Source organism: Calidris pugnax, unplaced genomic scaffold (assembly GCF_001431845.1).
Source record: "Calidris pugnax isolate Ruff unplaced genomic scaffold, ASM143184v1 scaffold103, whole genome shotgun sequence".
NCBI lineage: Eukaryota > Metazoa > Chordata > Aves > Charadriiformes > Scolopacidae > Calidris > Calidris pugnax.
This window is the reverse complement of record NW_015090990.1, coordinates 6,609,136-6,627,369: the sequence shown is the minus strand read 5'-3', so window position 1 is coordinate 6,627,369 and position 18,234 is coordinate 6,609,136. Positions and strand designations below refer to the sequence as shown.

Genomic DNA, 18,234 nt, shown 5'->3' with positions numbered 1-18,234 from the left:
GCATCTTAATTTTTTTACCTTGTGTTCTCTGGGTGACACAGCCTTTATGCAGTACAACTTTTTTGCATCAATACAGTCTAACATGGAGGTTAACACCCTATGTCTTACGTTGCCAGAGGCCCCACTAAGCCTGGTAGCAGCTGCTGGAGAAAGGAAGTGATGCTTTTAAATATTTGTTGTTGACTGCTATGAAGAGAAGTATCTGATCTACTTTGTGGTCTTTCAAGATGTAGCAAAATTGATCAAATTCCCCAAGCTGCTTGTCCTGCTGAAGACAAGAACTCCCTTGAAGGAGGGGGATGGAATTCATTTTCCCAACTATTCCCAGGCTAAATTGGAGAAGAGACTGAGTGCCGGGTGACAAAAAATGGGACTCCTTGATAACTAATGATCTTGGAGGAACAACTTCTGCATACATATTCACTGAAGCAAAGGTTCAGTTTATAGGATGCTTTCCTAGACTAGATAGAAATAATTCCCTTGGGTCTGTGAAACTCAGCCATTTTGAACCAATGTAATCTGGGCATACGAAGGAAACTTTGTTCTGTGCAAAATGAACATTTGCTTAAACAACTGAATTTTATCCTACCTTCCTGCAGGGATTTTGTGTGATTGGACTTAGATAATATCAGATAAAGGAGAACCCAGCAACGCTCTCCCTACTTCTCCAGTCAGATGATTGTCTTTTGACAACACAGGATAACTATTTCCCCTTCAACCTGTAGATTTATATAACTGTAGCACCCTCCTTACCCCCCCTTACAGTTTCTGCTCAGAAATCCTTGCTGCAGAGGTCCTTCATGTCCAGTTACACCCGCATGAGTTTTCTTCTCAGGGAGGCCATGAGTTAGGAATCTTCCTGTAAGCGGTGATATATTTCTTCAAGTGATGTATTTCTGTGGTAGATGTGGACAATGACCTCAATTACTATTCGTCCGCTTTACGCTATAAACTTACGTATTTGAGTAATTTCTAAACAATGTGAGTTCTGCTCTCAGAATGGAAGTTAATTTTTTTTGCCATAAAGTATTGTTACTGCCCATATAGGAGTTACTAAAAATTTCTGCAGCAATTTCTTGCCAAAATTCTACTGGAGATTGACAGTCTTGTGTGATGTTCCTAAACATGCTTGCACATGTCCTGCTTGTTTGGAAAGTCACCAGCATGAATATAATTCCTGTTTTAGATGTGTAATGTGCTGAAGTTACTGGAAATTTCCATGCACAAGTACCAACACTCAGAAGTTTTAAAAGAAAACAACCCTTTAAATCTATGAATTCAAACAGGAACTATATGTTAGTCTACTTAGTTTTTTGTAAGACTATATGCAGACAGATATCCCACTTAAAAAATATAATAATAAAAAATATATGTTTTTTTATATATATATGGGGTATTATAAACAACATTTTTGTTTTATGTCAGGTTTATCATTCATTCTTGCAATCTGTTCTCCAGTTGCCTATATTTTTATTCTCAAAAGGTACCAGTAAAGACAGTGAACAGCTTTTTTTTTTCTTTTTTTCTTTTTTTTTTTTTTCACCTGTAAGTAGGCCATGAAGCCACAGTGAGACACTCTGTCAAACTTGTATCAAATTTCTGTGAGCTGCTGGGATCCTGGTTCAGAAGGTCAGTGTTGAAATTCTACTTCATTTCACAAATGTACGGCCGTGTGCTGCCATCTGTCTGCTCTGCAGCTGGGAGTCAAGAGTGCACCATTAGTTTTATGTACCAAATTGCAGCTGTTTTGTGTGTTTCTGAAAAGCTGTTAAGAGTTCTGCTGTACTATTTACCTCGTTTCAAAGCATTTTCTCTTGGTCTGCTTTGGGAAAGCAGATTGCAAGGGAAAGCAGATTGGGGAAAGCAGATTGCAAGGCTGAAAGGTTTGACATCTGTAAACAGGTTCTTTTTCTTTGCCTCCCAAAACAATGCCATTATTATCCTCTTTATAGAATGCAAAAAGAACCAAATTAGTGTTGTCTGTGATATCTGTCATTCTCACAACTGTTACTATGACAAGGTACGACCATATTCCAACATACTACATGGCATCTCAGAATGCTAATTAAAGCCAGGGCTTATCATGATCTTTTTGGCCCTCATTGTTCATAAAAGCCTCTGAGACTGAACTGGGAGTGACTAGCATCCTACCAATTCTGTGTATTAAAGACTCCAGCACTTCGTTACTGTGCCAAAGATTGTGAGGGGAGAATAAAATGGCACAATATTAATTTATTCTTTTCTCATAATATGATGAGACTGCCACTGTAAGTTTTATAAATTTATTCCATTTTCATTGCTGATCTTAATATTTGAGTCTTCCCAAGGAGCCATTTGGCCCATTCAAAGTTATGGTGCATGACCGCATACATGATGAATGCAAAGTACTTTGTGTATCTCGCATCACATTCATTTGACCATGCCACCAATAAGAAAGAACTTGACAATTTCAAATTAGAAAAATTGATAATTTGACAATTTGACAAATTTTGAAATTTCTCAATTTCAAATTTGAAATTGTCAAAATAATCTTTAATAGTCATTATTTATAATTGTAATATATTTTATTTAATTCTATTTTAAAAAAATAAAAAATTGTATGTATTTTTTAGGCAAGAATACTAGTTTTTATGTTTAGAGATTTTCATTTATATTCCAAAATATTTAATCTAAAAGAGGTGTTATTAAAATTCTGAACATTTACAGAGCTGCTGCAGAAAGTCAATTTCTACATGCCTCTTTATTGTCTTTATAGCTAGACCCTAGATAACCCCTTCTGGCTAAAAGCAAATATATTTGTTATTGCAATAATAAGAAAGAATAACAGTTACATTTTTTTGAACTAGAAAGCAATTTGACAAACTGCATATATTTTCCACGTAGTCAGCCATTTCATGACAGTAAAACAAATCAAGAAAATGGATCTTTTAAAAAATGTTGTTTCATTATTATTTAAAGCATAATTTTCCCAGAGAAACAGAATTATGCGGTTTACCCATATCCAAAAACACATGTAAAATTGAGTGATTAATGGAGGGTCATCATTTATATCAGAGAGTAGGGGAATTAATTCTGTATAATTATGTTCCTGTGAGGAATATGAAGGTAATAAAACCAGCATTTGTTCTGAGTTGTTTTCAAGTATATGTGCTGTCAATAGTATTGCTAAACTAAATACAAAGACTGTTTTCTTAGCTGGCTGTGAGCTTAGTCCTGACCTCAAAGGAGGATCCTGGTCCTCCTAGTTTCTTCCTTCTGCAAGATTCCCTTGTCAGGTTATTTCACTATATGTCAAGAGGCAGGACAAAAGGAGCCCTGCTCTGTAAGGCATCATGGAAGAACCATTGTGAGAGAAAGGAGGATAAAAGCTACTTTTGCAGCCTTCCTCCATAAGACATTTGAACATAATCAACAGGTAATGCAATCGTGCAATCTGAAGTCAGGAGTTGGCTTTGGAAAAACAAACAAACAAACAAAAACCAAATCAAAACAAAAGATCAGAAATGACATAAAAATTCCGTTCTTTATACTCTAAGCAAATTAGAAAGAGTTTTTAACTTCAATATTTTTCATGAGAAATATCAATTAACATTGATGCTTTTCAGTGAAGACTGGTTTTGCTTCAAAATACTTCTATTTTCTGCAAATAACACAATGAAATTAACAAAGCATCTTGCCCATTACTGTTCTAGAAGAATGTCAAATCATAAGCAGGGTAAAATCTAGTGAGTTTGTTGTTGTTGCTTAATATACTTTTTTTTTTCTTTTCCAGGTAGATCACGTTCGTCACATTTCCAATATAGACATTACAAAAAATTCACAACAGATACCTAGAAATGCTGGGGAAAATGTGATCCAAAAGGTACTTAAAATGTATAATTTTTAATAATTTTTCTACAAACCATATTCACAAAGTTACCCAGCCAGTAACTCTGCCTCAGTATGTGTGTTTCATGAAAATCATGTAAAAGACACAACTTCTTTTCTAGTTAGAGTTTGATTCAGAATGCAATACCTTTAGCAATAATGGCTTAAGCAGTCACTTGAGTGCCTTCAGTGTTTAAACAGCTGCACAGTCAATTTAACTCCATTTAAAAGTATCCATCATCAGATAGTCCATTTTGGTTAAATGGACGGTGGATGTTATGCAGGCTGAATTGCTGGGGAGGTGAAATCTCATTATCAAAATATTATGCTAAAAATTATGGCTTGTAAGAAACTGGTTAATCCTATCTTCTGAGGCCTTTGTATCAAAACTGATGATTATATTCTGTTTATCAGAGCCATTGAGAGTGAATTCAGTTGTACTATTTTCTGCAGAGACTGGGGGCTTTTCCTTTGTTCCAGGTTTTATTTGGTAAATCTGTAGGCAGATTTGCATTCTGTCTGCTGAGTACATACTACATGTACCACTACTTACAGTTACTGAAAGAAGTCAAGAAGAAACTTTTCTAGCATAGAAGCTTGAACCAGAACTTTTATTGTTTGGAGGATTCACGCTGCTGTGATCTTACAGTGAAGACTTTTCCATCCATAGCTTTGTTTTAGTCTTGTGTTCTCCATTTCTAGGCTGCCTTCTTCACAGCAGGTGTCTTGGCACTCTTGCTTGTGATGTGATTGTAGTTGTAGGTGCACTGTTCTGCAGATTAGGGATCACAGCCATACTATGGCCTCAATAGTGCATTTTTTCCAGAAGCAGAAACTGCTAGTAGATTTTCATGGGTGCCAGGAATCAAATCAGTAGAAGGAGCTCCAGGGATGGGATGGCATAGGATGTAATGAAATTGAATGAAATTAAATGAAACTAAATTAAATCAAACAGCCTAAATTTCCTACACATGGGACGCTTCACAATTTCTGGATTTTTCCTTTCATTCAGAATGAAAACATTCCCACCAGAATGAAATTTGAAAAGTCTGACCAGATCTATTTTGAACTCCTCTTCCAGTGTGCTTTTAAAATGGCTCCCAATTACAGGGATTTTTTTTGATTTCTCGTCTCTTCTGTTTCTTACAAAAACATTGCTGTGCATTGCTCTTTCCTTTTCCTTTGAGTCTTCCTCCTGGCTTGTCCCCTCAAACTTGCTCCATACAGTTTGCCTTCTGCCAAAGAATTGCAACTTGTTCTTTCTTTCATGATGTAATCAAATTTTCATACTGCGTTGAAAGCATGATAAATAAGTGATACTGTTTAGTTTTATGTTCTTATAAACGTGTATAGTTCTTTCTGCAAAAATAATACTATTTCACTGATCAGAGAAATTTATCATCTAGTAACAGTAAGGGAACTCTCTGATTTGAGTATGACAGAACTCCACAAAACAGATCAAAGATTATTACCACTCTGTTCAGAATACTTGAATGCAACTTTCTGCACAAGAAAACAAACAAAAAAAGATCTGATTTCATCTAACTGCATCTCGGCAATCATAATCCTTTGATATTAATCTGGATGCTCAGCTAAAAGCTCTTCAGCACCACAGCAATCCCCTTTGAACATCTAATTGTCCTTATATCCATAGCACAAATGTTCCATTTTTTCTGTTTGGTTTCAGCCTCTGAAACAAAAGCTAGACTAGAAAGCCCTTGCTAAAAAGAAAATTCCTACTGTAGAATGACTGCTAAGAAATAGTGTCTCATTAAGTTTTCTCAAGACTTTCATCTTGCAGTTACTAGCAGGCAACTCAAACCAGCTAACAACTCTCCTACACTTAGGCCTTTAAAAGCATAGTCCTGTTATGAAACAGCCTTGGTTGCTCTTGCTTCCTTTAATGTAGGAACACTCTTTGTCTCAAAGCCTGTGAGTCTGCTCTTCATCTATTTGTATGCTCCCCTCTGAAAGTGTAAGACCAGGTTAATAGTAAATGAGTGTACTTGTCAAGATTTCCAGTTGCTGAGAATCCCTAAAAGCAAGGAGGGCTGGTGTACGGATGAAAGCTAGATCTGCTATATGGAAGTGAATACTCTGTGTTGATAATATTGAGTGGGTTGGAGTAGTTACTAGAACAAACAAACAAAAATGTCACAGTTGTGCCATTAACATGTGTATCTAGTGATATGATAAGAATAATTAGTCTTGTCAATAAGTAGTATAGTGTACCTGGCAGTGAAATAAATGAAGGTAAAGTTCACATTTGGTCAGTGAAGCCTCCCAGGTAGTCTTTAGCCAATCACCTGTCTTCAGGCTTTCTGTCCTACTGCCTGAATTGAGTGGAACAAAGTGAGAATTTCAGATTTTCAGTGCTGGAGAGAGGAAAGTCATAAGCTGAGGAAGGGGCTACCTCTTCACTGTCTTCGTTCTCTCACCTTCCTCTCAATTCAAGCTTTATAGCAATCCTTTCATCTCACCTTTCAGTTATTTTTATCTGTCTTGCTTATGTAGATAAGGCATGTCATCCATTTTTGCTGCTTGAAAATAGATGCTACTCATCTCTGGGTAAGTAGGTCAAATGTGGCCTTTTATCATTATTGACATTCTCCTTATGGCCCTGCTGTTGTACTCTTGTCAGCTGTAATGCATACGTGGAAGCACTCGAGGTAACATTAAAGATAGATGGGATAATCACTGCAGCCTGCTGCTTCACTGAGAAATGTAGTGCTACTACTTTTTCAGTGTAGGTCAGCTTCCAGTGGACACAAAAAGCACCATCACCATTTATATCTCTGATCTCTGGTTAGAATGAGTGAGTATTGAGACCGAACTGTATGCCTCCCTAAGGTCCCCCCTTATCCTTGAGATACAGAAAGCTTGGTTTGCTCTAAATCAAGGTTTTCTATCTCAGGAAAATCAGTTCAATGCCTTCCATGACTACTATAAGCTCTGTGGGCTCTGTGGAGATAAAAGTAAATGAGGTATATTATCAATTGCTGTCCGTTGGTATCATGGGTAACTTGTGTGTTTTACACATTCTTCTGAATTCTTTCTTCTTGAGTGAAAGTGAGATAAAAAATCTGAATAACAAATAATTTGCTTCATATTCATAGTATTCCTAATAGCAAGTTTGTTAGACTTACTATGTCCTACTAATGTAAATACTATATTACGCATGTGTTTGTCTATCAGGTGTTAATACTCATATTTTTTCATAAAGATGTATAAGGAAAATGATGGAAATAAAAGACATGTAAGGGAACAAAATGCAGTATGTCAGCTACTACTGATTCTCCAGTATTGGCTGCCAGTTGCTGCTGGCCTTATTCTTGCATCAGGCATATTTTTTCCTAGTTTAAATACTCCTTAAAAACTCAAGGTTCTCTAAAACTTGCTTATTTTTGATGCTGAAAGGACTGCCCTAGCTTGTATATTATGTATGCATATGGCAAAGAGGGAATACTTGTCAACTAGTCCAGAAAAGGTGAGTCTCAGAATTAAGGGAACAAATAGACATGCATAAGTATTAGTGCCAGTTTTCTCTACCAAACAGAGATGTGAGTTGAATGGTTCCAATTTTCACTTCAATTGGATTTGGGCAATTTAAAATAACTGATGTGCATCTTGGTCTAATGAGAGCAGAATGTGAAGAAGAAATCAGGCCAAGTAAAGTCTGAGGCAGAAAAAAGTAGTTAACAGTATTCTGCTTAGGAAAAAAAAATAAAAAGGAAGTGAGAAAAGGTAAAAACAGGCATCTAAAGAAGCTGTTGCTTAACTCAACACAGCAGGGACATGAAGTTCCTTTCATTTGACAGATTTCCTGGCAGTAAATTGCAGCTATTGGAATTAATAATCCTTAAGTATGATATTAGCTTGAATGAAAATGGTTTTCCTGTGGAAATCAGTAAATCTATTCCTAAAATTCAGCGGAGACAACCTGCAGGTTTTGAAAATAAATCCAAAGTAATCTGTGACACCAAAAATTATGATTAAAAATTAATTTACCATTCAAGGTCAAGTCATCCAACTTTACCTTCCTTCTCATTTAAAAACAATTTTCAATACATTTACCATTCTATTAACATAAGATGTTTAAAGTTTCCTCTTTTGTGAATTATGTCTGTGACTTAGGGCATGGAAATGACTTTCTTTTTTTTTTTTTCATGTTATTCTTAAATCAGCGATGTTTTTCTTTGAACTACTGCTATTAAACAAAAGTGGTTCAGTGATTCAGATTCAGAGAGATTCCCCTTGGTATTTAATTGGGATGGCTGAAGTCTCTTCTTAAAAGTTATCTACACTACATAAATCAGGAGTAATTATGTGCTCTTCAGTGCAGCTACCTCTGTAACAAACATTGGAATTTGAGTGTACAGGGAGATAGACAAGTCAATGGCTACAGATCAGACTTCATTTTAAGGAAAGAAACAGAAATGCACAGAGCAAAGCACATGTAATTAAAGTTTTACAAAATCAGAAGAAAAATAGTGTATGTTTGTAGATAGTACTGGGTATGACCTAAAATGCAATGGGTCTGGCAATGTGTTTACTGGTTTAGTAACAAAGGAATGGTATAACTCTGAAGGCAAGACAAGTTGTGTGTAGAAAATACTAGTAAATACTTTTCATCAGTTAGTAGAAGTTTGTGACAATTTCCCATGTCTTACGCCCTTGGGATGGATGTTGGGGACATTTCTACCTGGGCTCCTACCCTTCTTTGAAAGGGCAGCCAAATTCATCCTTTCTACAATGGTTTTCATCCTCTAAAAATAGATGAGAGGGAAAGTTAGTCCCTGGTTACATGTAGTCAAAACTAACTACAAAAGAAAGCCAGTCAATGCAAAAAGACAGTTTGCAAGCACCTTTTATTCCTGGACAGTCTGAAATGCCTGTTCAGAAGGTCTATTCAAACCACCTCTGCTAAGACCACACCTCAGTGGGAAAAATGTGCTTAGTCAAACTAAAGGAGAAGAAAAAAACCCAACCAAAACCCCTGCCTCCTTCTTCTTTTAGTATCCAGGGAAGATGGCACTTTGCAGCCTGTCCCTTACAGCTGTGCTCACTCCAGAAGCCCAGGTCCATTGGTCTCAACAGGTTTGCTGTGCTGAGTTTTCCCAGCAAAGCCGGTACTTCTGGGGGAGACGTGTGTAACAGGCAGAACATGCAGGCAGGAAATGCTCAGCAGTGTGCCATGTGTGACTGCTGTCTTTTCTGTGGGGTGCTCAGCTCCTGCCCATGCCGAGCAGGCACCGTGCCGCAGCACACACAGTGCTACCCAAAATGCTGGGGCGCAAACTGAGGTACATGCCAGCAACTCATGCAGCTGTCAGACCCCTCTCTGTGCCCCTGGATCATCCAAACAAAGGCAACTGCAGAAGAGTGTCACTGGCTCCATGAAATACTCTAACAGGTCAGTATTTGAAAACTATTATTAAAAATATTTCTTTAGGAGTTAAGGGGAGGCAAATCTCTTTCTAAGGGCGCAAAACCTGTGTGTAGATAGCTTAAGGTCTGATGGTGACGTTCCTCTGGTGATTATTTCCCTTCTGCATAAGTACCATGGCCACCAGTACTTTTTTTCTGATAACTGCATGAACTGAAATTTGCTGGCCTGTGTTTGGGTTATGTTGCCATTCCTGTTGGACTCTGCATAAACACCTAATCAGTGACTCATGAAAGATGTACTTTAGCATCCTCCATCTTGTTAAATATCTGGCTTAGATACAAGCATCTTACTGCTGCATTAAGTTCCCCGTTCCAGGCACAGCCATATTTCACACATATTTTGCCTTTTGAAAATGTGTGTACTAGTTCTTCAGAACTAGTAAAATGAGAAATTGAAGTGGATCCAGTAAAGGAGTTTTTTAAAACAAATTATTTAAAAGATAACTTCTATTTTTTGGTATAAAGTGGTATTTAACGGTGGGTTAATACTTAAATAATAAACCTCGTTGTTAAAGATTCAGTAGCCCTATCTTTTTAACCAAAGTACATATTTATATGACAGTGTTTCTCAGTCTTCTTTCAACCATTATTGCAAGTAAATATGTTATGGGGATGATGAGTGATAATGTAATTTATTTAAGTTCCAGTAGGTTGACAGAAAGGCTGTAGAGGTATGTGCAAAATGATCATTGAATCAATCTGTATCGTTCATCCACCTAAAGCAAAACTTCAGCAACACTTTTCAAAAGCAGCTGTTAAGTAGCTGCGCATGAGCCCAAATTAGATCCCAACTTCTCTATTTAGATATTCCTAGTCCTCTGATTCAATGTGTGATTAACAGCCATTGTTTTTTTAAAACAGCAGACTAAAACATGTAACAATTATAACAGAACTTGTACTTTTTTGAAGACTTTGTGTATGAAATTTTAATATAGATTATATAAGGAAGTTATACTAAAGCAGTGAAAAGTATTGTAGAAGCTGGCGATGTGGAGTGGATGGTGCCAGGTGTTGCAGGAAGAGGGAGAAGTCTTCTGCAGAGAGTGGTTGAATTCTGCCCTGGGGAACTGGATTTTTCTGTCTGCCGCTGGCACCAATGTCTCATGCAGTATCTGTCAAATTGCTAAGACTCCCATTTTCAGAGAGCAACTTGCTTTACTTTTGTTTTTTTTTTTCCTCAGTTTTTGAGTGGATGAAATGAGACCTACAGCCTGCTTTGTAAAAATGCAGAGTAGTTACAGCTACAAATTTTCACTGGCCATATACAAAGTATGCAAAGCTGCTGCTTAAAAAAACTGCTATTCATCTAATTTGAGTGGATCCTCAGAGACAAAATCTGCCCTGCCTAAATTTCAATTTCCTGTTCTGAACCATGAATTTCCAGAGAAGAGACTCAGCCAGACCGCTTTAACACTTAAAAACACCAACAGTCTTCCTCCTGGCTAAGACACAGTTTTGAAACAAGTGTCCTACTACCAGTCCAATACACTGTACCCAAACTCTATCTTAAGTATCCTGGTAACAAAAGAGAAACCTAGAAAATGTAAAGGTCAACAGAGAACCAGTGCAAATTTCTTGTAAATGGAAATTGTTTTGTTATTGGTAGCAGGGGAGCCGATAAGTGAAAATGTTAAAATTTCTTGGCAGAGCAATAGTTTTTGGCAACAGACACACATGTATTGTAAGTACTTTTCAGACACTTTCAAATGGTATTCCTTCCTTCTGGACAGCCTAGCAATTAGATAGACATCTTCATGGCAATTCAAAGATGACAATTTATAAATTAAATAGTTTTATCCACTGTTTACAGACTTTTGCCATGTAAATGTTATCACTGACATCATCATAAACATATCAGTAGTAACTGAACTAGACATAGTAGCTAACACTCTTGTCAATATTGGCTGTCAACAAAATCAGAAAACCTGACCTTACTGTGGTAAGACAGAAGATAAACAAAGTGGGCGGGGAATGTTCTTCCTTGAGGATGTGTTAGCTAGACTCGATTGCTCCTGCTAGCAAGTCTGTCTTGGTTAAATAAACCTATTTTACTAGACAATTCTAAAAAATCCTTGTAATTCTGGTAACCTAATTAGATTATTTTAACTTTTAGACAATGAGGAACATTCAACAGTTATTTTAGGAAAACATCAGTATAGAGTTAATGCATGCTTTAAGTTAGACTGGCCTTATCAGCACTAAAATGAAAATGAAGACAATTTAATAGCTGTGTCTCTCACTAAACTCTCTATGGGGTTTTCTCCCCTCCTAAAGCTTTGAGAGGCCTTTTTATTTTTTTATTTTATTTATTTTTTGTATAAAATTCAGTTGTTAGATAAGGGTGCCCTCTCATGGACATTGTGGGCACGAAGTTTTGTTAAAGTTTTCAAGACGTGCATTTTCTTTCCACATCAACATAGTGGACAGTCAGTAAGCTACAGTAGGCAGACAAGTAATAAAACATGTAATTTAGAAAGCAGAGACTTTCTTTAAAATAAACACTTAGTTTCTTCATAGTACCCTCCTATACAAATCTCTCTCTTTAGTGCGGTTCTGCCTTTGAGTTCAACAACAATTGGATTTCTCTTTCAATCACAGATAGATATTGTGCAAGTAGACTTCAGACTGATGGAGAGAAAAATTAATCAACCTGGGGGAAGAGAAGATTTAAGACATGTGAACAGCTAAGGGAAGTCTTGATTTAAGTAAATAAATTTTTTAAAGCGCCTAAATTCTGCCCACATTCATTTTCAATAATAATTTAATAGCAGTTAATTAGGGTTTAAGTCAGAATACAGAAATACAATTTACATATGTAAAGTAGATCCAGCTTTATCTGTATTAGTGTGCATGTTTTCTTGTTGAAATCTGAGATAAATGCTTACAGTGATGTGGTTGTGAAACGGAGATTTAGGCATACCATTTTATGAATAGAAATATTTTCTTCATTTCCTACTAAAAACTTATTTAGTGTTAAAAATATATTTGCTTGTTTTATTTCTTTATAAAAACTATGGTTTCCCAGAGAAGAGACTCGGCTGGACTGCTTTAACATTTAAAAACACCAGCAGTCTTCCTCCTGGCTATGGCGCAGTCAAAAGTGGTACACTTTCGAAACAAATGTCCTACTACCAGTCTTTTTAAATAAGTGCTTTTAAAATGGCAATTAAAACACTATTAATATTTTTCAGTGATCATGGAATCATAGAATGGTTTGGGTCACAAGAGACCTTAAAGATCATTGAGTTCCAACCCCCCTGCCATGGGCAGGGACACCTCCCACTAGAGCAGGTTGCTGAAAGCCCCATCCAGCCTGGCCTTGGACTCTCGGAGTGCATCCACAACAGTCTGCAGAGCTGCCTGTTCCAGTGCCTCACCACCCTCACAGTAAAGAGTTTTTCCATTATATCTAATCTACATCTACCCTCTTTCCAGTCTTTCATATTCCATTCTCACAGGTATAATGACACATGCAGCAATGTAGAAGTTTTTTTCCTGTGGACATGTCAATATAATGTGACTGGAAAGTACATGCAAAATCCAAGTCATATCCAGGTGAGCTATAATGCAGGCCGAGTTAATCGGTTATGATACAGAAATACTGTATTAATATTTCTAGTATTGTTCAAAATCAAGCAGAATGGTTTAGAAGTTCCTGTGCTAATGAATTGCTTACCCAAGGCTTAAACATCTTTAAACATCTGTATTCACTAGTAACATTGAAAGTATTAAACATTGAAAGTAAACTTTATCTTTTTAATATCTAAAGATCTAAGTAGCTTGTGTCCAGGGGTAAAAGGAATTGCCTGAGGAAGTCTTTGAATCACTGATATTGTATTTTTTGTTGCTTATCACTGTGTAGCACGTTTTACCTTTACATAGTAAGAAGGGAAATAGAAAGCTGCAGTTGGAGTTACTGTAACAAAGAAACACAGTTTCAGTGAGACCATTTGTGGAAAACAGTTTTACTGCCCCCACAGCTGAAAGAGTTAGCAAACTGGAAGGGGGTAAGAAAATAATACAAGTAATTTGAAATCTGGAAAATAGATGTGATGGTAAGTGGCTGAAGAACTCTCTTTTGAGCTTGTCTAAAAGACTTGGATGGTCTAGAGGTATTTAAGATTACTGATGATAATGGCTGTACATTGAACAGACAGAATGAGATCCAGTCTTCAAATACCTGGCTAAGTGCAAGTTATGACACTTCTACAAAATACATTTTCCGTCCAATTCACCTATTCAGGTATTTGTACTGAAGGGGCAAAAGAATGTGTTTCCAATGTAAAACTGATAAAAAAAAATTCTGAGAGTTGAGCAATCCAGTGAAATACTGTACTAAATCCTTAGTTTGATCTCTCTACAGTGTTGGCTCAGTCACTCATATCGAGACAAAAAAGCACTCAAAAGGTGTTTTAGAAATATTCATTTTCTTTAAAACTTCTTATAGTCAACAAGAAGTTGAATTCAGCCTTCTATAAATGAGTTGTATTTATGGATGACAATTCCACTAAAATAAGAGAAAAAAAACCCCAATATGCAAGTGGTCTTCAGCAAGAAGTAGACCCCTGTTGGTGAGCTGTTGAAAGAGGGTGAAAGACTAAGCAGCAGTATATTAATTCCCTTAATTCAACTCACTGTCTTGAAGCAGTGTTTTCTGTATAGCCTCTGAGCCCAGGGACACTGCAGTTCAGTGAGACCTTTCAGGTAGTGCTTCTAGGTTGCTTTGCATAGCAAGAAATTAATTTTTGCTTAAACTGAAATGGATGTACTACAGAAAAAGGGAAAAGTTTTAACTGCAATTTTTGGTTGCTGTTTACTTTTCCAGTGGCTTTTAAGTTAGATCATTTCATAACCATATTCTAGTTCATTAGCAGATTTTGAAAGATCTTAATACCTCAGTGATAATACTCCACTAGTTCCGTGGCACAAACCAAGGACAGATACACTGTGGAAGAGCAGAGGAGTCACCGAGCCAGCAATACATTACCTTCTACAATTAGGAAGCAGTTTGGTGGAACAGCACTTCAGAATCAGCTGCAGCTGGACCTGTAGTTCAAGGGGCTGCTACAGCAGTGTCTCTGACATGGTACTTTTGGCTTTACTACAATATTTATTTACATATCGCATATTTTGGCATGTATATTTTCTATGCTAATATTGACTCACCATCAAAAACCATCTTGCATTTAATTTGATGTTGAATTCTTGGACCACTGTAATGGCAGAATTAGTTCATACACACAGCGATTCCCCTGTAGGGTGCCATCTGAATGGCTTAGCTTAAAATACAGGAGGAGCTACAATACAGAAAAGCCAGAAAGTAGACAATATAATGCCAGAAAGAAACTCCTACCTGGACAGTGCAAGTAGTGAAGTCTGATGGTACAGTTTTTAAAGAACAATTACAACTATTGACTGAGAGGAAGAGAAGATTAATATAAGTATGTATTAAAAAAAATCAAACGAAAAATTAATTGTTTCTGACTGTTGACAGATGTTGAGGAAGCTGCTGATCTTGGCTTATGGCAGAGGCACCAGTGAAGCAGCTCCTGAGACAGCAATATTTCATGACTGACAGAAACAAGGATTGCTGGAGAAGAAAATAAGATCATCTTAATTTCACATATATCTAATCCTTGTGAGGAAAATGTCACATTATACAAGCATCGTGACTTTAACACAGCCTAATGCCAAGCTGGAAATATGATGCAAGAGACTAGACTTTCTGAAGCCAATTATTGACCGTCTCCTTGCTAATCATGTCCATGAATGAAAAGTTAGCACAGTAATGCATTACATGGTATAATGCTATTTGGCAGGAAGCGTGGGCAGAGGGTAAGTCTGTTCTGTTCTTTGGGATCTATTGTAAGCAGGAAAGTAGATAAGGAACTAAAGGACTACATGGGTCAAAAATTCTTTCTTGGCTTTTGGAGAAAAGATGCTGGTAACAAACTCTAGAGGTTTCCATTCTGTTAATACTTCCATTTGGATCATTTATATCAAGGTAGGTACTAGACAATTTTCTTCTAATATGTTTATATTCAGCACACATTTGTATGCATGCTTTACGTCTCTCATGGTATATGTAAAGTAAGCTGCGCATTGCCATGTCTATAGGATTATAAATACCATGATCTCTGTTTCTTCAGGTGGCAATGCATCTGTTAAGAAATGTACTGATTACGAAGCTATATCCAGTTTGAACACTGAGCGGCGCTACGATATTAACTGTTGCAATTCACTCAGTCTTCTCCCTTGGAATCAGGTTGTAGCATCTGATAAACCCCATCACTTTTCACTTATTAATTAGCTATTACAGTTATGATCCTATTACTTGTACTAAATAGTAATAATGGCTTTATTATTATTATTATTATTACTATGGGGCATGACTAAGACTTTGTCTGCATGAAAACAGGGACAAAACAAGTAAATTAGCTGTAGTCTGTACTTGCTGTCTATGCAACTCTAGCACAAAGTCATCACAGCCCAGTAATGAATCCAGATCCCACTGCAGTAGATGCTGTTACACAAACAGATGAAAAACACCACGGCTTTGTGGGGACGCTTTTGAATGACCTATTTCATTTTAATGTAACAAATTACTTATTTAATATTAATTTAGCATTCTGTGTCGTAAGGAAATCTATTGTTGTATAAGACACAGTAATTTTTAAAAGCACTGTCATTGTTAGCCAGCTACATAATCATCATTATCTGGACTATCACAGGCCTGTCTTGTCCTGAATACAAACATGACTATTCCAGTAACATTGGACACTGAAATACTACTGATTTCAACATAGTCAAGGCATTCAGGAAGGAAACGTGCCTCAGCCCTAAAATGTAAAAGTTATAATGAAAAGGAAAAAAAAAAAAGGGGAAACAACCTGAAAGAACACAGTAAAAAGGTGGGGAGGGGAAGGGGGGAACCTTTATTTGGTCTGCATTTTGAGAGAAAAGGAGAAAAAATTCTCCCTCTCCATTTGATCTCTTCCAGTTTAACATTCAACTTCAAACGCGTAGAGAAATCTGAAGTGTTCCATTTATAGTCACCAAAGTCAGGCAACACTGTCTGCTCTGTTAAATTACAGCTTCTTAGAATGTATGCTGTTCGGAACAACCAGACTGAGGCTGTCAAATACCATTACTATACTGCAAGAATAAGTGCCATTTTTAATTTAAAAAAAAAAATATTTAAAATGAAGAGAAAGCTAGACACAATCAAGAAGTTGGTTTCTGGCAATCAGACAGGACAATATGGACACTGTTTCTCGCAGGTTCTGTGTGGCTGGTGGCTGGTACCAAATCTGGCACAACTTGGGGAAAGGAGTAAGTGTGCTAGAGAAACATGTGACCCATTGTCGTGGTTTGGGCCGGACTGGCCACTAAAATGAACAGGTGCTCTCTTTTACTAGTCTTCCCTTTAGAGAAGGAAGAGCATCTCCCCTCAGAAGAGAGGAGAGAAAATAAGAAGAGAGAACTTATGGGTTGAAAAGAAACTAAACTGCTTTAATGAAGTATTAATAATAAAATATTAAAAAGAAAAAATAGTATTAATAAGAAAATAATTAAATATATACAATAGATACAAGATGATATCCCAGGATGATAATCACATCACGGGCAGGCACTAGGAAAGTTCCAGACTGGACTCAGCAACGGATGGGAGCTAGATTCCAGGTCTGGATTCTGTAACACACAGATTGATATCAAAGGCAGATGAACAGGCAGAGTCCTCGTGATAATCACATCACGGGCAGGCACTAGGAAAGTTCCAGACTGGACTCAGCAACGGATGGGAGCTAGATTCCAGGTCTGGATTCTGTAACACACAGATTGATATCAAAGGCAGATGAACAGGCAGAGTCCTCGTGGGATGCTGGCCATTGAAGAAAGAGGCTGACCCTTTGATCCCTCAGCTTTTGTACTGAGCATGGAATACCCCGTGGGTCAGCTTTGGGTCACCCATCCTGTCCACTCCTCCCCACAGGTGCAACCTCTCTACACTTTTCTGCTTCCAGCCCTCCAGCAGGGCACACAACAAAGTGAGCCAACCTGGGCTGTTACAGCAATAAGGATAAGCAAGAGCCACTCTGCATACCGTCCCTTGGTGTGCACTGTAAACGTCAGACCTTACCTGCTAGAAGCAGACACTGTCTGAAAAATATGCCATTAATTTTAGAGAGTTTAGAAGAAGCTTAACCGAAGAATAAAATTACTGAAAAGAAAATTGGTTCTGTTTTACCTCAAACCAGGACACCTGTTACCTGTGCTAAAGTGGCAGAAGTGAAGAGGAAAATGCCCTCTTAGCACCTCTTCCTCCCCTCTGTGGCGTGCTGGGGCTGCATCAGGAAAAGTGAGAGATTTTGGGCAAGCAAATGTGAGCACGGCAGACAGATCATGTAAGACCATTTTCAAATGTAGGCTTGTGGATTTTGTTAACTTATTTTTCTTAGTTTTAAAGAAGGTGAAGATTTATTTCCAAAGATGAAGAAAGTAATTGATATTACTTGGATTATTATTCTGTTGTTACAGGTGACAGCTGAATTTTCATACTCTGACATCAAAACTGGCCTGTGTTGCCCTTCCATGCTCTGAAGTAGCAGGGAATTCAAGGTCTTTCCAGTGACTTTTCATGGTCTTATTCTACGACCACAGACAAAAACTACAGATGTTTCTGCAGCCTCTCAGATCCACTCAGGTTCTGAAAACATGAGAACGGAGATTCGGTGCAGCCAACACGCCCAGGAACGTGAAGAATTGGTGGCAAAAGCGCCGTGGAGCCCAGGTGAGTTGGTATTTTCACTTAGGGACTAAAGATTTTAACTTTTAACCACTTGAGCTGTAGTTTTGGTTGCAGTTAACTACCCATAATGTTTTTTTCTAAGAACTTTTGTACAGCCTCAATGCTTAGGG

At 37.3% G+C, this 18,234-nt stretch overlaps 1 protein-coding gene across 1 annotated transcript in view; it reads left to right on the top strand.

Annotated features, from left to right (window-relative positions):
* The first annotated feature begins 14,317 nt into the window (after window positions 1-14,317).
* LOC106895136 (sodium channel protein type 2 subunit alpha-like) overlaps window positions 14,318-18,234 on the top strand; it is a 77,240-nt gene continuing 73,323 nt past the window's right edge. The window contains exons 1-4 of the mRNA XM_014954277.1: window positions 14,318-14,401; window positions 14,810-15,150; window positions 15,465-15,580; window positions 17,854-18,106. The gene's annotated coding sequence lies outside the window, so the exon portion shown is untranslated. The remainder of the gene's footprint in view (window positions 14,402-14,809; window positions 15,151-15,464; window positions 15,581-17,853; window positions 18,107-18,234) is intronic.